This window comes from Sciurus carolinensis, chromosome 8, assembly GCF_902686445.1.
Source record: "Sciurus carolinensis chromosome 8, mSciCar1.2, whole genome shotgun sequence".
NCBI classification, from domain to species: domain Eukaryota; kingdom Metazoa; phylum Chordata; class Mammalia; order Rodentia; family Sciuridae; genus Sciurus; species Sciurus carolinensis.
This window is the reverse complement of record NC_062220.1, coordinates 60,653,615-60,676,484: the sequence shown is the minus strand read 5'-3', so window position 1 is coordinate 60,676,484 and position 22,870 is coordinate 60,653,615. Positions and strand designations below refer to the sequence as shown.

General features: G+C 35.0%; 2 protein-coding genes across 5 annotated transcripts in view; one reads left to right on the top strand and one right to left on the bottom strand.

The window, feature by feature from the left end:
* The window catches only part of Gnat3 (G protein subunit alpha transducin 3), a 282,850-nt gene that overhangs the window by 147,021 nt on the left and 112,959 nt on the right, over positions 1-22,870 (bottom strand). For all 3 annotated transcript variants that reach the window (XM_047561277.1, XM_047561278.1, XM_047561279.1), the window contains one exon: positions 6,661-6,860. The gene's annotated coding sequence lies outside the window, so the exon portion shown is untranslated. The remainder of the gene's footprint in view (positions 1-6,660; positions 6,861-22,870) is intronic.
* Positions 1,604-22,870, top strand: part of Cd36 (CD36 molecule) — a 75,318-nt gene continuing 54,051 nt past the window's right edge. The window contains exon 1 of one of the 2 annotated variants that reach the window (XM_047561275.1): positions 1,604-1,747. The gene's annotated coding sequence lies outside the window, so the exon portion shown is untranslated. The remainder of the gene's footprint in view (positions 1,748-22,870) is intronic. The other variant, XM_047561271.1, reaches the window with a different exon arrangement.

The following is a 22,870-nucleotide window of genomic DNA, read 5'->3' as shown; positions in this document are numbered from 1 at the left end:
ACTAGCCCTCTCCAGTCTTTTGTAAGTCAAACTCTGCTTTACAAACCAGCAAAGAGAGCTTGACAAACATAATTTCAAGAGATGAGAGCTATCTCTGCGTAGGATTCTGGTTTACAGATCTTCTATCGTTTCTTTGTGTTAGGGATATAAAATGCTTCTGGGAATTTCCTGGTGTCATGGCAATACTCCATAGGGATCATTTCTATGCTCTCCCTAACTTTGTTTAAATAGAAAAATAAAAGAAGATGGGGAATTGCTTGTGGGATGGCAATTCTGACACATATAAAGGACAGATGAAATTTATTTTTAACCTGTAACTATAATGTAGGATGGAAAAGGAAACTTACTCTCAAGTCATAATCGTGTGGGTTAGACTCACACATGAATTACTTATTAGCCATGTGTCCAACTGTCAATATTTATCCTTTCACTTTCAATTTTCTTTTCTGAAAAATATGATTGAAATATTAGATTGAATTGGAAAGTTCTTTTGAGATTAGGAAATGAGAGTGAAATGATATGATGTACACAGAGAATGTTCAATGCATGAGAAGCATTAATAAAATATGAAAATAATGGTTTGACCATTTGATAAAACAACCATCGTTGTTTTCTTTGATGGTGGGTACAGCACAGTTTCAATTAAAGAGTTGTAGTTCTGCATGATTTTCCCTTAGTGCCATTCTATAAAAGATTCATTAAATTGAAAATATTTAATACCTCAGCACATCAAGAGAGTAGTATGACCCTTCTAGTTTTTCTGTTTACTTTGTTTTAAAATGAAATTAGAGCTTTTTCATGTATGAATCCTAGCAGGTGATTTATTATTAGAAATGTCATTATTTCTTCAGAGTAATAGCTTTTTAATCACAGAGCTATTCAGACTGAGTAAGAGCCTTATTCATAGGTTCAACAGGAATACTAAGAAAAATCCATTCGAAATCAAATACACTATACAACTGTTACAAAAGATTAAAGATATATCTAAAAACAACAATAAATAAATAAATAAATAATAACAAAAAAGAAATAATTTAAACCTAAGCACCCTGGCAACATATGCCACATTCCACCTCATTAATTGAGGTAAACAGTTACTATTAAATTACTACTAAAACTATATAGGAAATTGAATACTAAGAAATTTACCAGATGGACTTCATATTTTACCCACTCGACCTGTAACCATGACTGAAGCAAAAACCTGTTTGTTAACTAAATAATACTCAATATTCACTACAATAGTGAATAATGCTTTTGTATTCCATCAGGAAAGGGAAACTTGAACCTGTCTCTACCATCAGAGCAATTGGTAATCATGAAGAAAAGCGAATTGATTATTAACAAGTAATTTAAATTTTCATGTTTCATAAGCACTGCGACTATTTGTTAGGGGCCATAACAGGTTTCAGCAGGAAAAGGATTAAGGGTTTTATTTTCCTCAACTGAGGCACAAACTGAGTGAGATTTTCAAGTTAACTTTCATTTCATTTGGCTCAGGTGTCAGGGATCTATATTTATCTTGTGTTCGGCATGCGCCTGAAGTGTTGGAATGCTTAGGATGTCAATGGCTTTCAGATGTTAGGACAACCTTCATGATAAATGAATGGTGGAGACCCTGAGCCTCCTCTGAGCTCTCAGTTGCTGTGCGGTGGAAATCATGTGTTTACTTTCTGCCTCTCCTCTGACACTCTCCCTGAAGCCGGTCTCATTCTACAACTGGGCAAGCACGCTCTTCTAGAAGTTGGTGAGCAGAATTTTTTTTTTTTTTTTTTTTTTTTTGTTTAGGAGTATGGCTATAAATATCTTTGTAGTTGATACACTTTCATCTACTAAATAACAGTCATTAGTTTAAAGCCTTTAGGAAAATAAATGCTATGTGCTATAATAATTTAGTGTTTGATACTTCTTTTAGTGTATTTATAAGCTAACCAGATAAAGTTGATGTTAACCTTTAAATTTTACATTTTCACAAGTCTCTAAATTCATTCTATGAAATTTCCATTTGCACATTTCTTGTCTTTTGTTCAGAGAGTAGCAAAAAAAATTTATGTAGTTTTAGTTAAACTTTTTATTCCTACATATTCTCTAAATTTACCTGGTGAGTCCTTATCTAATTTTATATTTTATGAAAATTCCTGTTTACTTGTTTGTAGGCCTTTTATAATATTAATCCTGTGAAAAGGACATATAAGTCCTGACCAATTAGATTTTTCTCTTCCAAGTTGGAAAAACTGCTTTTAAAATCAGAGTAGAGGTTATATGACTTTTGTTTATGAGACTCTGAAATTTTAAGTTTTTGGCTGCTTGTCACAACTGATAAAAATATTAAAAGGATCTTAAGACAATCTTCTTAATTCCCAAGAAGGAAAAAAAAGTTTTTCACACATGAAATTTTTTGATCATTGGTGAGCATGAAAATTTTACTGACTGCACACCAGATATGTTATTTGTGGGGTCGTGGAAGATTTTGTTACATAGCAGAACTTTTTTAAAGGTGTGTTCATAAATGCTATATAGGACTAGGAATAACTGCAAAGAATTCTAGAGTAATGACTTATCCAGAAAGGGAACTTAAGGGTATGCTTATTTAGAGAGGAATCAGTTGCTGACAGAAAACAGCAATTCCCCTTGTCTCTCTATGCTACTTTTCAAAGCCTGAGCATGAATTAGGCTGTTTGACTTTTTCAAGGTCTCTGGCTTTTAGTTTTTACAGAATAGTTGCTTAGTACCATGGTGCATTCTGGGGAAAGTATTCTGGCTGATTCTTATATGTGCAAACACCTTGCTCTCTGTGAGACAACTCAACTCAGGTGAGGTTTGGATCAAATGAAGAGAGAGACAACCTGCCTTGTTCTCGGGTATACCGGTAATACAAGCGGAGGTGTGGAGAAATACCTGAGACTCCTGTTACTCTGACAGGGGAAAGGATAAATGTCTGAAATGTTTTCAAATGATGTACTACACAAACACCAATTATTTGGAATCAGATACTTTTGTTAAGGACAAGGACAAATTTGTAATGAACTGTTCTGAGAGTTTAAGAAAACAAATACCTGAGGATAATAAACCAATTTTCACCTGGGAAAAGAGATAAGCTGCTGAACTCAGAAGAAATGCTGTCAGGAAGAAGCAAAAAAGAAAAGGCTTTAAAGTGCTGATGAATCAGTGGCAAAGTGTTTAAGACTGTGAGGTAGGACTTTAAGAGAGAAGATTTACAGCAAAGAAATGTATAATGTAATGATCCTAATGTGACTGTGATTCATTTTGCTTTTGGCACAAATTGTTCATTGCTGTTGTTACATAAGGAATTTTATTTGATATTCTTAGTATTTATGAAATAAACTTTGCAGTGAGAATTTTTGGAAAAATAATCACAAAATTTTGAAATTAAAAAATTATTTAAAATGAATGAAAAGGGAAAATGTCACGGTCAGTTGTTTGTGTTTTTTCTTAAGGATGGGGATGAAAACTGTAGTGTGTGTCACCACATTATTGTGGCCCAAAAGAAATGATCTAGATTGAAGATGAGGGGACAGAGAAATTTTCATATCAGATGATTAGAATCCTAAATACTGTCGAATTCAAAATGACTCTCTGAATCACAAACCATGAACTATGCATCAAGAAAAGGAAATACTTGCTTGCACAGGAATATTAAAAACATAGTCTAATAAATAGATTTACTGTTTTGTTTGTTCTAAGTAAAAATGCAGAAATCAACTGAACCTCAAACTGTTCGTTTACAAAGGGACGTTAAGATGAGGTTCCACAGCAGACTTTCCAATTGTTTCTTTGTGGAAAAGGGTAGGTGAATTGTATTTTGTGTCTTCTAACAAATTAAGCCATGTGGAGAACAAGTACCAAGTACCACTTTTAATTAGGTGCTTGGTAGTACCCTACTAAATAGTTGAAGATGTTTTGCAACATACCCAGAGACCTTTTTCACACAAACACTGTCATATAGGAGGAAATGACAGACAATTGGCAAGCCTTGTGGAGGGGATGTAGGAGACAGTGTGGCTGCATTTTCCAAGGACTCCAGAGTGTACTCACTAGAAAAGAATTGTGTGTCCTTCAGTGCTTGTGAAGTTTAAAAGTAGAATAAGGACAGGTTTTCTAACATTGTTATCAGTTTCATATTTTAATTAACATGCATTGTCATTAAATCTTCCAAATATAAATCTTACACTTCTCTCAATGTAATTTTATGAAATAAAAAATACATTAGTTGTCATTGTCATGTTATAAATGGAGCATAATTTCTCATTTTTCTGCTTGTAAATGTTGCAGAATCACATCAGTCATGCAGTCATACATGTACATAGGGTAATAATGTCTGTTTAATTCTACTATCCTGCCTACCCCTATATCTCCTTTTCTCCTTTCACTCCCCTCTACCTAATCTAAAGTAACTCTGTCCTTCCCTAAAACCTGCCTCCATGATTGCAGATTAGCATCCCTATATCGGAGAAAACATTCGTCCTTTGGTTTTTTTGGGATTGTTTTATTTTGCTTAGTATGATATTCTCCAACTCCATCTATTTACCTGCAAATGCCATGATTTTATTCTTGTTTAAAGCTGAGTAATACACCATCATATATATCACATGGTCTTTATCCATTCATATGTTGAAGGACACCGAGGTTGGTTCTATAGTTTAGCTATTGGGAGTTGAGCTGTTATAAACATTGATGTGACTGCACCACTGTAATATGCAGATTTTAAGTCCTTTGGGTATAAACTGAAGAGTGGAATAGCTGGGTCAATGGTGGTTCTATTCCAAGTTTTCTGAGGAATCTCCATATCCCTTTCCATAATGGTCGCACCAATTTGCACTTCCACAAGCAATGTATGAGTGTACTTTTCTCCCCACATCCTCGCCAACACTTACTAGTGCTTGTATTCTTGATAATTGCCATTCTGATTGGAGTGAGATGAAATCTTAGTTTTGATTTACATTTCTCTATTAGTGATGGTGAACCTTTTATATATATATATGTTGATTGATTTGTATTCTGTGAAGTCTGTTCATTTCTTAGCCCATTTATTGATTGGGTTATTTTTTGTTTTTGGTGCTAAGGTTTTTGAGTTCTTTATATATCCCAGAGATTAATGCTTTATCTGAGGTGCATGTGGTAAAGATTTTCTCCCAATCTGCAAGCTCTCTCTTCACAATTTTGGTTTTTTTTCTTCTGCTGAGAAGCTTTAGTTTGAATCTGTTTGTTTGGGAATTTTTCTGATATTATGTCATTGAAAAGATTGTGCATTCCTTTGGTTTGTATCTCTGTCCCTTCATCTATCCCAATAACTTCTTAAATTTGATCTTTTCATGTTATCCCCTAATTCTTGGAAGTTCTATTCACAGATTCTTACCATCTTCTCTGCATGATCAACTGTATTTTAAGTATGAAATATTTTATCTTCATTGTCTGAGGTTCTCTCTTCCAAATGGTCTAGTCTGTTGGTGATGCTTTCCTTTGAATTTATAATATGGTTCATTGATTCCTTCATTTTGAGGATTTCTGCTTTTTTTTTGTTGTTGTTGTTCCCTAGAATCTCCAACTCTTTACTGAAGTGATCTTTCACTTCTTGTAGTGAAATCAGATTATGCACTTCCTAAACTCCTTGAACATTTCTTCTGTGTTGTCAGTAGATTGTTATTGGACCATCTTGGTTTGTTTGGGGTATTCATTCTCTTCGTTTTTTCATGTTGTGTGTTTCCCATTTAGCGGTATGGATCTGAGGCAGTACAGATTCTACCCTGTACTGCTTTCTCACAATAAACAGAAATGAGTTCAATCACTGTCTACAATAGAAACAGAAAATTCGCTAAAAGGGTTTACAATTTCAAATGGTGGACAAAGATGCAAGAGAAGTAGTATAGGATATGATGATCATGAGGGATAAAGAAAGAAGTTAGAAGTAAAAATCTACAGGATGAGTGGAAGAGGAACCAACAGAGGTTGGCTGTTAGGTGGAGAAAAGGTAGAAAAAGAATCCAGGAAAACAGATGAGTGAGAGGAAGAATACATACAAAGAGAAAAAAATAAATATAAGAATATACAACAAAACTGCAAAATACCATTTATGTATCACCATTCTCAACTAACTGACAATTGAAAAATGCCTTGCTACAAATATGGTAGAGATGTTAGAGAAGAAAAAAAATTAAAAATAAAAATAAAATAAGACTTGGATAGAAAATTGAACAACTGTCTCTGTCGGTGTTTGAAAGTTTCTCAGCCCTGTCTCTGACTTCTCATGGGATTGCCTGGCCCAGACCAGCCCTGGCAGACCCAGTCACTATCCCACTGATCTGGGTTTCACATACCCCAGGCTCAGCCACATTGCAGTCCCAAGATCTTAATGCTGTTGGAATTTGCAGAGAGACCACTAGGAAGGAGCAGTCCTGCAAAGCAGCAATAAACTGGCAACCAGCAGCTCTCCCACCAGGAAGAACCCAGGCACAGCTAAACCCATAGGCACCCTGACTCTGAACCTCCAGGTCCTGACCAGCATCCCAAGACAGGGGCAGCTGATCCCTGAGATGTGATGATGACAGAGCTGCTGGCACCTCAAACCCCCATGCCCTGGCCGGCACCCCAAGATGGATGAGGCCTTGTGCAACCAAATCTGGAGTCTCCCTGGCAGCGTACCTCTGGGTGGTGGTGGAAGCGGTAGTGGCAGGGTTGGTAGCAGCAGGCAGTGGCTCAGTGGCAGCTACAGTGGGTCAGTTGCATTGGCAGCATGTGGGGTGGTGGTGGCAGCAGCAGAGGTATTGATGGCAGTTGCACAGATGTCAGTCACACATGGCGAATGGACCTCTGGGGATCCTTGGCGTCAGGGGCAGCAGGACCTGGAGAAAAGACATCCAGGTTGGTGGCAGCTGTGTCAGTGGCATGATTTAGTCTTAAAATACTAATTTTGTATCCTCCAGAATCAAATAACTGCAGTATGGACTCTAGGATTTTTGTCTATTTAATTCCTGAGTTTATTTCTTGTTGAACTAATTGTCTGAAATGGGGAGCAAAGAGTTGTCTAACTTTTAGGCTGGTCTCTTGGGGAGATGTGTAGTTTCTATGCACCACATTCTTTTAAGAGTGGCTAGGGTGACATTTATATCAAAGCAGACACAAAATGTGCATTTACAATGCAATAAGGTACAAGTTTTGATGCAAGTAATACTGTATGTGGTGAGAAGGTCATGCTTACAGATCAACACTGTTGCTTAGAGTGAACTTCCAGCTAAAATAGAAACTCAATGAAGGCAAGGGTCATTTGAAACTTATGTCAGTAGCAATGTCCTAGTACCTGCCATATAATAAGCACTTGATTGACAGATTTTTGTTGTATTAAAAATCTTGTGTCTTTTCTAACTGAAAATGCTCACTTTCTATTAAGCTCTATTACTAAATTATTTTTATTTATTTTTTGGTACCAGGGATTGAACCCAGGGACAATTAACCGCTGGGTCACAACCCCAGCCCTTGCTAAATTGCTGAGGTTGGCCTTAAACCTGTGATCCTCCTACCCCAGCCTCCCAAGTTGCTGGAACTATGACTAGCTTAATAAGTTTTAATAATTTAGACAACTTAAAAGTCTATCTTTCATCTCTTATACTTGACTCTTTTTAAAAATATCCAGGTTGACATAAATATCTACCTGTGAAACTTTTTTGTGTGAAATCCTGTGATAGTTTAATAGAATGTTATTAGCACTGATTTTCCCAGCAGTCTGGGATTTTTATTTGAATGGTGTTTTGTTTTTGCTATTTCAAAAATAAAGAACAGATCCTCATATAAGTAATTGTGGAATTTAATGGAGAAATAGTCTATAATTTCTATCATGCTAATTACATAGACTCAGATGCAGAATTTCTTATTGAGTCAGTCCAGGAAGCTCATTAATTTCACCCAGTGTCTTAGTTCTCTCTTCCACAATTGCATGTAAAACTTCAGCGTGCTTCCTTCTGTACATTCAGTGTTTTAAATTTCTTCAGTACATGAATTGAATTTAGATAAAGTCAGACACATTCAGTTCAGTCAGTTCCACTGTGACTATAGAGTCCAAAGGCCATTTTGGGGATTTGCTGACCTTGCCATAGGCAAGGGTTGTGGTTTCTCCAATATCCACATTGTGAGGAACCACAGCATGTACAGTAGATGTTCTTTTTGAGCCTAGTCACACATTCCCTTCAAACTTCCTCTTGGTTGGAGGTAGGGGCCAGCTGCTGGCAGGGGTACAGTCTGATATCACACTTTGTCTTTCTTCACCCTTCAGTTCCTCTGGGGTCTCACTGAGAATCTCTCAAAGTTTTCCCCTTCTATTCTTTCAATCTTCTGTATGCGGCATTCTTGTCTTACCACAAAATAGTTTTTTAAAAAAATCATCCCCTTCCTAGATGAAGTCAGGAAAGATAGGAGTATGCAAGGGAGAAAAGCAAATCCTATAATTAAAAGGTAAACAGAAAGGAAGCGTACTACAATTATTCCCATTATCTTTTCTGTCCCATTAATATTCCTCTTGAGTATCCATGATGCCATTTTGTTCTCTTAAATCTCCCATGCAAGACTTCTGTACATAGTAACAGGGAGAGCATTTCTGAATCTGAAATCGTGTAGAATAAATAAAAGCAGTTGAAATGGAAGGGGAAAAAAAACGAAAAAGAAAAATACTTAATTATTTACCATGGCAAAGCAACAGCTATGAAGCTCAGTTTGTTTTCTGAGGTTTAGAGGAGGAGATCTACTCGGCTACTTTCCTAATGGCCACATATTTTAGAGCAAAATTTAAAAACATTAGAAGGTGGATAGTTCTTAGCATACTCTTAAACAAAGATCCACTGACACTTATTACAAAGAAGACCTCTGAGGCTCAAAAGTTAAGTGAACTTTTATACCCTTACCTAGATTGTTATTTCCCAGTTTCCTTTCTGTAGATTTTCCAGGCCCTGCCTCTCCCTCCATCCCCTACCTTCTAAGAGATCTTGTCCTTTTCATAGTTTCACCTATAAACTATGTTGAAAAGAACCAAATCTACATCTCATGACTCCAATCACTCTCCTGAGTTTGGCCATATATGTCTCTGTGCCTATTGGTCAAGTTCCAGATGTTAACACTTCACATCTTGACTGTCTAAATCCTTTCAGCACATAAATTTGCCATTTCTTGTTTTATGAGGTACATTTTAATATTCAAATTATATTATAAATGACCCCATGATGGATGGTTTTATTATGCTCAAATCTAGTGTTCAGTAAAACGTATGAATATAGCACATACTCTGAATATAACATGTATTCTGCATATTCTTTCTAAACAAATGAATGGATGATATATGCCTATTTATCCTAATTGGGTATCCACAAATCCCACTGATAATGATGATGTGAAGTGCTTTGTATTTAGGGAGAAGTTGTATAAATGATTGGGTAAGGTATCCTTTCTGTGGCCAGATTTCATAGATTTAAAACTATGATCTACCAGTTTTGTGACCTTGGCAAGTTAATAAACCTCTTTGCCTCTGCTTCCCTTTTTGTAGAATAGGGATGGATAATAATAGCATCTTCATTATAAGACGAAGTGTTCAAAATAAGCAAGTTAATGTAAGGAAAGTACACAAGTGCCTTTCACACATTAAATGATAAAACAACTAATTTTTATGATTTCAAAGTCAGTAGTGATTTTCCCCATTTGAGTAATTAAGAGATATTAAGAAACTGTTCCAGTATAGTTTAATAAACATGCTAATATTAAAACCAGATAACATGAACCTCACTTCCCACCCAAATTTAGCCTTTTTCCCCTCCAGGAATAGTATCTCTCTTCATTTTGTCACTCAAGCCTGAGACCTTGGACTCATCCTTGACATTTCCCGCTCCTCTATCTAGCTAATTACTAAGCAGGGTTTGGATGTTCATACACTTTCTAATTCTCTCCCTCTCCCCACTAAATATCTTTCCCAGTGCTTTCCTCCCATAGCTGCTGCTTAATTAGAACAATAAAATTTCCTGCCTAGGTTATTTCATTAGGTTTCTTCTGGCCTTCAATTCAATCAAACTTCCATGACACCAGAGTCAAAATGGACATTTTATCACACTCTCTCTTTAAAATCCTTGCATGGTCCTGTATTGCTTTCAAGTTGAATTCCTGAGAATGAGTTTCTACTTATTCAAGGCAATTTGGCATATTTTGTGTTACATTATGCTTCTGATGTCATTTGTACTTCCCTTTCCAGTGATTTGTCTTGTTCTTCTTGACCTCTTAAGTTATACCAAAGTCTTATCCAACATCTTTTCACCCAGGTACCTGTTCTGCTTTCTTATGGGTCTCTCTTTGGTGAGATGCCTATAAGTCCTAATGTACTCTCCCATGCTCCAAACCTTGACCTGTGTTCTACAGTCCTCAAGTAGGGCCTCATTTCCTCCTCCATCTCTTAGCACCCTTCTCCCACCCAGCATCCCTTCTCAACACCTGGGGTAGATGTCACACTGTCATATTCTCTATTTATGAGTCTGCCCTTCTGTCATGGTGTGAGTTACTTGAGGGGGATATCGGATTTTTGTTTTGTTGATTCTCATATTTTATCCCAATTAAAGGTCCAGAATACTTAAGGAACTTATTGTAGTCTTGCAAGAACTATGGATTAATGAAATAGTTGCCAATGTCACTGGGGGAATAAAAGCATAAATGAAAACTAACTGATTAAAACTATGCTAAGAAAGTAATTTCAAGTATAATCTGCCCATTTCACTAAGAAGAAAGAATTTGATAAGGGAGATAATGGTCTTAGAGACAAAAAACAAAAATAAGAGCAAAAAGACTTGAACTAAAATTTGCTATGTTCTGATGTCACTCTGCTAGTAGAGAGAGACAGAGCAGAACTTGGTTCAGGTTGCAGGCATGACTGCCCAGCAGGTGCTTGCTATGTAGGCAAAGGGTTGAGGGCAAGATAAGATTAGGGAAGGACACGCACTGTGGACGGAGAGCCAAGCTCAGAGTCAGACAGTTTTAAATGCTTCCTTCTCTTGGAAACAAGGATTGGCAAGTGAATACTAGAAACTAGATGGGGAAATATTATCTGGAAGTATATAGCTCAGTTTTAACAATGGATTAAATCAGACTAGTCTTAATAAATTAGTTCTCAAAATTAGGTAAGAATGATCATGTTGCTTAACTTTATACACATTTCTGCTTTTAAGAAATTCATTATTGATATATTGCAATGATCATCATTACTGATTTTTCTAATCTACATTTGTAAGTAATTCTCAATTCACTGATTAAAATTTTTAATTCCTTCTAAATAGTTTGTCTTAATCCTTCCTAAGAAGTTATTCAAAACTCCCCTACTATAATCTTAGTCATTAATTGGGAGGAATATTAGTTCCCTAATTTTTTTTGTTTTCTTTTGTAAATATAAGAAGCATACAATATCTTCCATGTATTGGCTGAGACTTCTTCCCTTGAGTGAAGCTTTGATGATACAGACCTATACTACTTCACCATCTTTTGTTAAAGAATTGTAGTACAGCTGTTGGGCACTGCAAAGCCTTCAGCAAATAGTCTCTTCCACTGCTGTGTCCTGGCTCTATTCCTCAGCTCAGTCTGCCCTTTGACCCAGACCTCTAACCCCAAAAGCTTTGTCTGCTGTCATTTTACACATTCATGATAGTCTCTCTTGTTTCTCATCATTATGACATCTTGTAATTTCCTTCTTTGAAGTTGTATTTTGTCTTCTTGAAAATTCCAAAACATTATACTATCAAATATGTGAAAGATCTCTGATAACACTGGTATTTGGAGTCGAACTTTTTAGGTTTCCTCTTAATGCCAATGACCTTCAACCAGAGAACACCAGGAACATATCTGTGAACCAGTTGAGTAAGCTGAGCTTGTTACTCATGGTAAAGGACAAGTATACCATAGACCAGTAAGAAGATATAGAATCTATTACAGACTTTGGACTTTGGTTGGTTGATTTGGGATAGGAATGAAGTTGAAGGAAATGGAGGTTTTCTCTCAACTGGATGTTGTAGAGGCAAGGTAAGATAAAATTAAGACAGCCATAAAATTATCTGTGGGGAAGGAAAACTAGATGGAGGTTAAATCTGTAATTGATAAGCAGCAGTCACTCACATTAGGTGGGAAAGGAAATTCATGCTGTGGCTTGGACAGGTTTCATAATTGGGCTATGTTCACATATGATTTTAGAAGAATAAGACCTTGTTTTGTCTTGATCCATTCTGATCTGAGTGTCCAGTCTAAAGTTAATGCTCTGTGAAATTGCTTAGGTTCAGTGGGACACTCAGGTCTGGTGGTGAATATCAGGCAGTGTCTATAAATAGCTAAGACATAACTATTAGTCCTAGCACAGCCCCTGGAGGGTGGGCTATTTTCTCACTCCATAACCAAGTTCTTTGTGACTTCATGAAATCTATTCATGGTGAATGCAATTTCCACAGTTAAAGGACTTTGAAATAAGATTCTGGTGAACTATAAATGATTCTAGTGAAGTTCCTTTATAGTTTTCTCCCTAGATCCCACGAAATGCTTAACACATTGGGTAATTAAACATGAAATTTCATTTCTGTTTTGCTGGTAGTTTGACCACTATGGACCATAACTGGAGATAAATCTATGCACAATAACTGTAACATGCAAAAATTTAGTATTTCTTAAAATTCTAAAATCTAATTTGTTATATAAGTGAGAAATACATACTTTTGGCAGATATAAAATGAAATGAAATTTTATTTACTGAAAGTTACTTGTGAAATAAGGTGTCTTTCCACTTATTACATAGAAAAATAGCTTGATAATCAGATTATAGAATGTTGGACTTGAGAATTACCTTAAATTGGTATAGTTCCAAAAACATGGATTTCAATGTAACTTATATAAATGCGGTTTTATATATATTGTTAAACATTTTTAGATATTCTTTATCTCCAGAAATCAATTGGATAATGACTTTGTTTTACAATAGATGTTTTAAATGTTTTAAACTGACAGATAAATTACATGTCTTTACCATGTACAACATGCTGTTCATAATACATATTGAAATGACTAAATCTAGCTATTTATAATATTGCCTCCCTCACATATCATTTTTAGGTGAGAGCTCTTTACATCAATTCTATGAACACTTTAATATAAATATGTAGATGTTCATCATCAAAAGCTTTGATTAAAGAAAGAACATCTAGCTAATGAGTCAAGTTAATGACTGAATAATATTCAGTATATTTTAGTTTATGGAGCCAAAATGAGTGGAAACGTTAACAAATGTCCCAATCTAATCATTTACTTTCTGACTTCTTATGTCTGTAGCAGAAGTGTCAGGAAGTGGGAGAAAGGAAATGAGAGAAGGCTATAATAAAGGTTGATTCCATATGAAAAAGGCATATTTCCTCTATAGAAATGTAATATATGACATTTGAAATACTTTGATTTAAACACACATGCTTTTTAAATATGAGCTGTACAATAAATGCAACATATGAGAAAACATTTCACCTAGTTAGTTATTAACATATCTCAAATAGTTGATATTTTTGTGATGAAAACATCCATTTTCTTAACATTTTTCAGGGCACAATATAGGATTTATTAACTTTATCCACCATGCTGTATAATACATCTCTTGAACTCATTATTACTATCTTACTAAAATTTTGTATTCTTTGACCAACACTTCTCAATCCCACCCCTCAAATTCCCTAGTCTCTGGTAACTACCGTTCTACAAGATCACTGTCTTTAGATTCCACATAGAAATGAGATCATGAGGTATTTGTCTTTAGATTCCACATAGAAATGAGATCATGAGGTATTTGTCTTTTAGTGCTCGACTTAAAGTGTAACATAATGTCATTCAGTTTCATAAGCATTATCACAAATAATAGGATTTCTCTTTTTATGGCTAATGACTATTCCACTGTGTATATGTACCACATTTTCTTTATTCATCTGTTGATGGATACGTGGGTTAATTCCATATTTGGGCTATTAAATTTTGGTGCAATAAATATGCAAGTACAAATATCTCTTCAACATAATGATTTATTTCCTTTGGATATATACCCAGTTGTGGTATTGTGGAATCACATGGTAGTTCTATTTTTTAAATTTTTTGAGGGACCTCTGTATACTGTTTCACTTAATGGCAGCACCTGTTTACATTGCCACTAATGATATTCTCCTTTCTATGAGTCCTTTCCAACACTTACTATTTTCCTCTTTGAAAAAGAGGCATCTCTTTACAAGAATAAAGTGATGTCATTGCAGTTTTGATTTGCATTTCCCTGATGAACAATGATGCTGAGAATTTTTTTCATATACCTGTTTATCACTTTGTATTTTAAGAAATGTTTATTTAGGTCATTTACTTATCTATAAATTGGGTTATTTGTTTTATTGCTATTAAGTTCTTTGGGGTTCCTTATATATTTTGCGTTTTAACCCCCTACAGGGATTAGTTTGCAATCAGAGATAGTTAACAAATATTTTCTTCCATTTTGTAGGTTTTGTTCCCTTGGTTATGCAAAAGAACTTTAGTTTGATTTAATCCCATTTTTAAAAATGTTTTTCTTTTGTTAATTGTGCTTTTGAGTCAAACATTTAAAAAAAAAGAAAAAAGATCATCACTAAGACCAATGTTATGGAGATTTTGCCCTAGGTTTTCTTCTATTGATTTCAGTTTCGAATCTTACATTTAAATCTATTTTGAGTTGCTATTTTTTATATGGTGAGAGCAATTTTCATTCCTCTCTATGTGGATATCCAATTTTTCTATTTATTGAAAAGACTATTCTTTCCCTGTTGTGTGTTCTCAACATCTTTTCAAAAACTCAATTGACTATAAAGGTACATGGGTATATTTCTGGGTACTCCTTTCATTCTGTTCCATTTGTCTTTGTGCCTGGTTTTACATCAGTTCTATGTTTCATGGCTATTGTAACTGTAGTATATTTTGTAGTAAAGTAGTAAAGTTTTCCACCTTTTTTTTTTTTTTTTTTTTTGGTCAAGATTGGTTTTGTTCTTTGAGGCCTTCTGAAGCTGCATATGAATTCTGTAACTTTTTATTTCTGTGAAGAATGTCATTAATAATTTGATAGGGATTTCATGGAACTTGCACATTGCTCTGAGAAGTACAGACATTTTTAACAATATTAATTCTTGCAATTGATGAGCAAAAGAAGGGTATCTTTTCATTTGTGTCTTCAGAATCATTCATCTCCTGATCCTCTTGAACCTAAATATGATAAAGTCAATACAAAATGATTTTTTGCTTTCTACCTCAGCTCTATATTATTTTGTTAATAAGCTATTTTGATTGAACTTCATAGTTTGCCTTTTAAATTCTCTTAATGATATCATTTTAACAAAGAATGTTACATTCTTCACTTTCCTCTTTAGGTTTGTATCCTTTCACAGGGTTCTATTTCATCTTTCCTATTTTTAAGTTAATTATGTAGCTTGGTTTTATGTGAGACAAAAACAATTTACCGAACAGGAAACTGAATTTGAGAAGTTAAAATTCTAAATAAACATTTTATCTTTAAAGATTAAGGATGGCTGTCATGGTTTTAGGACATGGAGTTCACTTACGTTTTTCAGAATTTGTGGTAGTACTTTTGACCCTTCAATCTAAGTGGGCTAATAGATAAATTTGAATAGGATCCTGATAATTGAGTTGACATTTTGTTAGTAGTAAGAAAGGTAAATAAAGTAAATAAACATAAAAATATGAATTTGTTATTTAGGAAATTAAAATAATACTCTTATAACCCACTATATGCAGGATCATATTTGCATATAGTTAGCTAATGTGCTTTTTGGATGTTTTATATTTTCCAATATTACTGTATGGAAGGCTGTTACAGATGAGCATTTATTACTGGTTTTCCTGTTGGTCAAAGGGATATTTTGTACGCCCAACTTTGTAGTAAATATCTATTTGAAATGGAATTGAAACATAACTGATTCAGTTTCCTTATAGGAAATATCTCTGTACTTGACTGTGCAAACTCCTTATAGATCACAAATATTCTTAAAGCAAGTGTATAAATTATACAAGAATAAAATGGGCATTTTGCTCTTTGTTTATGTTTAATTTTCAATTCCCAAGAAATACATAGCCTTTTGGGCAAACAGTGGTGATTGTTTTTAACTGCAGAAACTACCCAGATCATTTTTCAGAGAGTCTCCTTATTTTTCATTGGGTTTAGACATAGGTTCTTTCTCTTTATCCTACATCTTTAAATGTCATAATGTACTTACATATTATATACTCAGTAGCCATTGAAATAATCTACATATATGCTTACCAGAGGGCAGATTAATGTAATCATTTCATTCATTGCTTCTTCCTGATGAAATTCTTCTTTTCCTGATTCCAGTTCCTGACTCTACACTATTTAAAATGAACTGATCTGTTTCTCCTACCTATTGGTTCATGGTCTTTTTCAGGGACGGCCTTGACCTCACTCTCTTGACCTTCATTCTCATAACACCTCCATCTTCCTCTCCCAGCCCTGCTTCCGACCTCACCCCATGTCCCATGCCACTGAAGTGCTGCCTGATGCTGTGCTACCTTGGAAGACAAACCTTGGAGCCAAGCTCTAACACCAGGATACCAACCTTCTATCTCAGGTGGAGAAAATGGGAAATTAATTACTGCATAATATCAAATGCACTCTGTGGGCTCTGTTGTCTGCTCAACTATTTCTTAGCTTTATACAAAGTATTTGTCATTTCAGCCAGACCCAATATAAAACAAGTACTAAGTCCTTCTATTCCTTCAACCTTTATTAATTATCTACTTTTACAGACTATCACTTTAGTTCTTATCCAATTCTTATTTCTTTCTACCCCCAAGGTTATGTCCTGAAGTGCCATAAAAACAACTTAAGAGTGTCTCTCTCACTCTTGAAGAGGACTCTTAGTCTGCTTTCCAAGTTTACAGCCCTCTGTACTGCCGCCATACACTGCAAGCACATTCCTCACTTATCCAAACCCTGTTTAGATAGAATGGGCCCAACTGTCTTCATAAGGCTGAATCCAAGTTTTAGTTCAGGGCTTTGTCTTTTTAATGTTATAAGTCCTCTAGTCAGATTTATCCTGATTTACTGCTTTTCATGTGACCCTTAGAGATGGAAACTCTTATCCTGTCAATTCCCATATTCAAAATTACTTAATAGATCTATTATGTTTATAGAATAAAGTTCAAACTCCTTAGAATATTAAGTAAGGAGATTAAAGGTCTTCTCTATACATTTCCCTTGCTTTTTTCATTTCACTAAAAACAGTCTTTCATTCCCTTCCTGAAACTGAATTTATGCAAGCTCTTTTATTTCTACCCTCTTCTTCCTCTTGTGTTATTAGAAATATTTATCCATTTGTCGAAGCCCTTTTATTATTTTATAGTCTATCTTCTTTTAACAGAACAACAGTATTTTGAAGGTCATGTTTCATTCATCTTTGTATATCAGTGCCAAGCTCAAAGTTTGGAATATCGTCAATGGTCAGGAAGTGTTTGGCCAGATTAGCTCTTTAATCCTTTCCTTCCTCTAGATCCTAAATTTGGTTTGGGTGTTTTCTTTGCTCTTTATAATTAGTTATTTCAAAAAAGCTTTAAGAGGATGCTTCATGAAAACTCTTGGGGTTTCCTTAAGGTTTTGTGACCTTGAGTAAATGATGTAACTTCTCAGTGTCTCCATTTAGTCACTTGGAAAATGAGTACAAAATCATAGTATGGTTAAGATTTGAAAAGACAAACTACATATGAACAATCTGAAACTGTTCTTTCATGTGGGGAAAAATAACTGATATTATATATGTATTTTATTTTTTGTCCATGGTTCCTGGCTCATAACTTCATCCCCAGGCAGACTGTAGAAACCGCAGTTCTTCTTCCCAGAGGCAGATTGTAGAAAGGTCAATATTCCCCACTCCTGGCCCCCACACCACCACCTGCTTTATGTCCTGGAGCTGGTCATAAAGAAATTCTTTGACCTACCTTTTGTCTAATAGTAGGTCATAAGACCCTCCTCATTCCAGAGATGTCCTGCCCCATCCCCTGGAGGGAGGAATGTTAACACACACACCAAGAAGAATCTGAACAGACAGGCCTTGCTGCGTCTCCCCGCTCAGTCTTGCATTAGATCATACCCCTGTGTCCAATCATATTTCAGCACTGTTGTCCATGCTTCAATCCTACCTATGGAACAATCTCCATAAAACCAAAAAAGTAGATTTGGAAGGCTTCCAGATAGCTGAATGCATGGAGGTTCCTGGATGGTGGCACACCTGGAGAAGGCAAGGAAGTTCTGTGGCATTTCTTTCCATACCTCAACCTATGCATCTCTTCATCTGTATCCTTTCAATACCCTTCATAAGAAGCAGGTAAATGTAAATAATAATAATAATAATAATAATAATAATAATAATAATAAAGTTTCCCTGTGTTCTCTGTGCTACTCTAAAAAGTTAAACCCTATGAGGGTATTTTGGGAACCAAAATTTTTAGCCAGTCAGAGCACAGGTAATATAACCTAGGGTTAGCAGCTGGCATCTGCAGTAGGGAATAGCATTGGGAAATAAATCCTCAACCTGACAGATTTGATGCTATCTGCAGGTATATATAGTAGTTGAACAAGGTCTATTTTGTCCTGCATGCCAATCACTGAAATGATGAGGTTTTGAAAAAAGTTAATTCACAAGGTAGCCAATTGTGAAGACCAGAGAGAAATCTCAAATCTGCCTCCCTGAGGATAGTGTTTAGGGATATTTATGGGGTAAAGAAACAGGGTGGTGTAAGGTGTGGGATAGGGTGTTTGGAGATGAGGAAAAGTGAAGTCATTCGGTGTCTGCGCATGCACAATCAAACTTTGACTCGTCACAGAGCACGTTTTCAGAAGCATCAGTGTTAACATGCTTTGCAGGTGGACATCTGGGCTTCTGATGTTAAAAGGTCACCTCTTAAGACACTTGCTTAGGCCCAAGTGTAGGGTTTCAACTGGTAGAAGATAGACAAAAGCAGCCTTCAAGTTCCTGGGGAAAAAATAAAAACTTAGATATTATCCATAGAAAAGTTAGTTTTAGCTAAGTGACCTTTACAAATTGGTGACTTTTAAATTAAAAGGAAGTGCAGCTAGTTAAGTCTGGAGGATTTATTCTGATTTTTCGCTTGGTTTCCATAATGTCAGAATTGAATTAGTTTAGAGGCTATCTAAGTGGTGTCTGCTGCAGTCCATTGCTTGCTCGGGGTATGGGAGAACCCTCCACACATCTGTTGTCAGTGTTCATTGTGGTGTGAGAGCAGAGAAAAAGCAGGCAGTTTGTTTTATTATCTTGACATGATGATTTTAATCTTTTTCAGACTGTTGAATTGAGACTTGAGCTTGGTTCCCATCTTTTACTGTCTGTAACATTGAGAAAGTAACCTTCTCATGCCATATTTCTGCTTCTTAGAATGAGAAAGTTGTACCAGCTGCTGTATAAAGAACATTCCAGTGCTGAAGTTATTTGATCTATGATCTGAATTCATGAATCTTTTTATTTTCCTTTCCCATTGTGTATACTGGTGTATCAAAGTTTCCCAAATGTGTTTTTAAAAGTTTTGACAAAAAAAAATGATTTCAACAGGAGAAATCTTCCAGAATTACAGGACAGATGATTGGAAACTGGTAAGCAATTGGCTGTAATGTCTGTTTCTAAGCAAATTCACATTTTGTTGAATTTTCTGATTACTGTTGATTTTCTGCTATACAGGATTATATAGCAAGAGTTTATAAAAAACTTCCACACAATTTTATGTATAATATTCAACTGTAATATCCCATTTACAAATAATATCCAAAAAAATATTTTGCAAGAAAAACAGTGATGTTTTTAAAATGTGTAAATATTTCTAAAAAGTACTGACAGTTTATAATAAAGGGCCATTGGAAGTGTTGAAGAAATGATAAAATCTTTGGAGGTCACATAATTCTGAAGTTTACTGTAGCGTTAGTGTGTGAGTAATAATAAGTTCACAAGAGAAAAATCTAACCCCAAGGCAAACTTCAGTTTCGTTCATTGTTTAGTTTCAGAAATGTGTGCAGAAATGCCAAAGACATTTAACACATTGTTTTCTTTTTGAATATCTATAATCTGGCTCCACCTTGTAAAGATCACAGAAGTCCTGACAATTCCAAGTTATACTCATCTCTGCCTTTCTTGTGTATTTATTCTATGTAAGTTTATTTATACACTGATCCTTCTGAGAGTTATGATTCTCAGATTGTTTTTCTCTTCATGTTTTAGTTTTCTAAGTGATTGCCTTTAAAATCATTACCCTTTTCAGGAGTGCTTAGTTGGTTTATTTTATACATTTTGTGATTAAGGAAATCTTTTTTCTGGTATACAGAAAAAAATTACATTGAATTATATTATTGGATAAAATTAGGTAGTTGAAATGAGATTTATACTGATGCTATAAAGGAGTATTGGACATAATCACAAGGAAAATATACATAATTTCATTGAATCTAGATGTTCAGGCAAGTATAACACTTTAATAATTTTCAGGTAAGAATAACACATCTATAATCTTTATTAGAGAGAAAACAAACTATTCTCCATGTTGATAGATGTTACTTAGAAAACATCGTTGGGTAGTTATGCTGCTATTTGGACATCAGATACATTTTAGAATGATAATTAAAGACATTTATTATATTTTAGCATTCTAAAGAGTTCATTTTCAAGTTTGTAACTAATATATTCCATTTCCCTCTTTGGGGAAGTTATTAAAGGTGAATTTTATTAAATGAGAAAACTCAGTCTCTTCTGCAGACTATGTGATCCATGCCCCAGGCTCCTGGTCACCAACAACTCTATAAATTCTTACATGTAATAAACTTTTTTATTCCTATCAGAAGAAACTACTGTGCCTTCACCCCAACCTCACACACCTGGCTCAGGTAATGATTGACCCCATTTGCCTCAGGCATTCAACCTGGCATAGTAAAATATGACCAAGACTAGGCAGTACTGCATGGGTCTGACTTTGGTAGGAGCCCATTCTAAGCCAGTCCCTGTGCCCAGAGAAGTCAAAACTACAATTAAAGAGGATGACTCCAAAAGACAGATATTTTTTTCTTCATGAATGTGATGTCAAAGAGAAAGGGACAGCTGATTTACAGGGGCATTTTTGTACAGAGGTCAAGACTATAAAGTAGATAGATTCAATCTTTTCAGTATAGTAGAGAATATAGTTCTATCCTGAGAAGACAGGTTTCCAGTGATATTCTTAAGAAAGTGAAGGAGACAAGAAAGAATAACTAGAGGGAAGGTGAGAATCATAAGAGGAGGCAGGGAGATTGGGAAGCAATATTGACCACACTCAATTGAAATATAATCTTGCATAATATATTTGAGCCAGGTGTGGTAGCATGTGCCAAAATTCCAGTTACTCAGGAGACTGAGGCAGGATTGCAAGTTCAAGGTCAGCTTCATCACCTTAGTGAGACCCCATCTCAAAATTTTAAAAAGAACTGTTAGCATATCCCTGGATTTAATTCCTAGCACTGACGTGTGTGTGTGTGTGTGTGTGCGCGCGTGCACACGTGTGTATCAAATGAATGTTTCTTATTGAAAAAAGTCAAATAGTATTATAAAAAACAACTGCCTTTTTTTCTAAACTAATTCCTCATGCCTTTTTCTGGGAGGGAACATTTTGAGTTATTTCTAGATACAGTGGTATTATTGTAAAAACAATTAACTATTAGTCTTTGATGTCTCATGTAGAAAAGTATTTAGCTTTTATATTACCACTCTATACCCTACCACCATCTCCACATAAATACTTCTCATTTCAACTAATCAATGCAGTTGCTGTTTTAATACTATTGACTATTTACATCATCATTATTTTAAATGTTCTTTACAGTAGAACAGAAAGGCACATAATAGTTGTTTTCTTTTTGGTAAAATTTAATTATTTTGATGATAATTCCCTCCTTAAATCATCTTCTCTTCTAGATAAATGCTATTTTTTTTTCTCTAGCCTCTTACATAATTTATGGTCAAGACTTTCAACCTCTTTCTGGAAATTCCCTTTGTATCTTAGTTGTCAGATGAACTATTTCCTCAGTCCTCTGTCTTCTTATTTTTTGACTTACATCCTTGTTTTGGTGAAGTTTATATTCTGGGAGCTTAAATATATTACTTAGTTAATATTCTTGAAATTTGGGTTGAATTCTTGAAGGTTTGATCATATAAATAGCAGGTGGGAATTATTTTCTCTGTTTTAAAGCAATTTATTGATTTACTTCTAAATTCCAAGTATTGCTATGGGAGTGTTTTCTTTCTGATTCATATGATATTGCTCTCCAATATCTTCTTTTTATTAGCTTGATCCTCTCTAATGCTCTGAAGATGAGTAGGTGGGTCGTGGCATGTGGTCTTATAAGCTGTAGACAGATGGCCTCTTGTACTCTGGGGAGTAATGTCTCTCAATTCCAGAAAAACTTATTGCATTCTCTTACTGTCTCCATTTTGTTTCGGGTTTTACTTCAATTTCTGTGGAAATCTCACTGTATGGAAATTGGATTTGCTCTCCTACTCTAATTATGCTATAACATTCCAACCATTCTGCTGGATTATTTCTTCACTCACTATTTAAATTTTCTAGTTTGCTGTCTTTCATTTTTTGATTCTGATAGTGTCATGGTTTTCTATTTCACCATCTTCACTAATGCAGTAGCTTCCCTTAGTTGTCTGAGGATATTAATCATAAAAAGTTTCTCAATTTTAAAATACCCTTTTTATATTCAATCTTACTAGTGGCTTATTTGTATTAAAATTTTATCTTATAT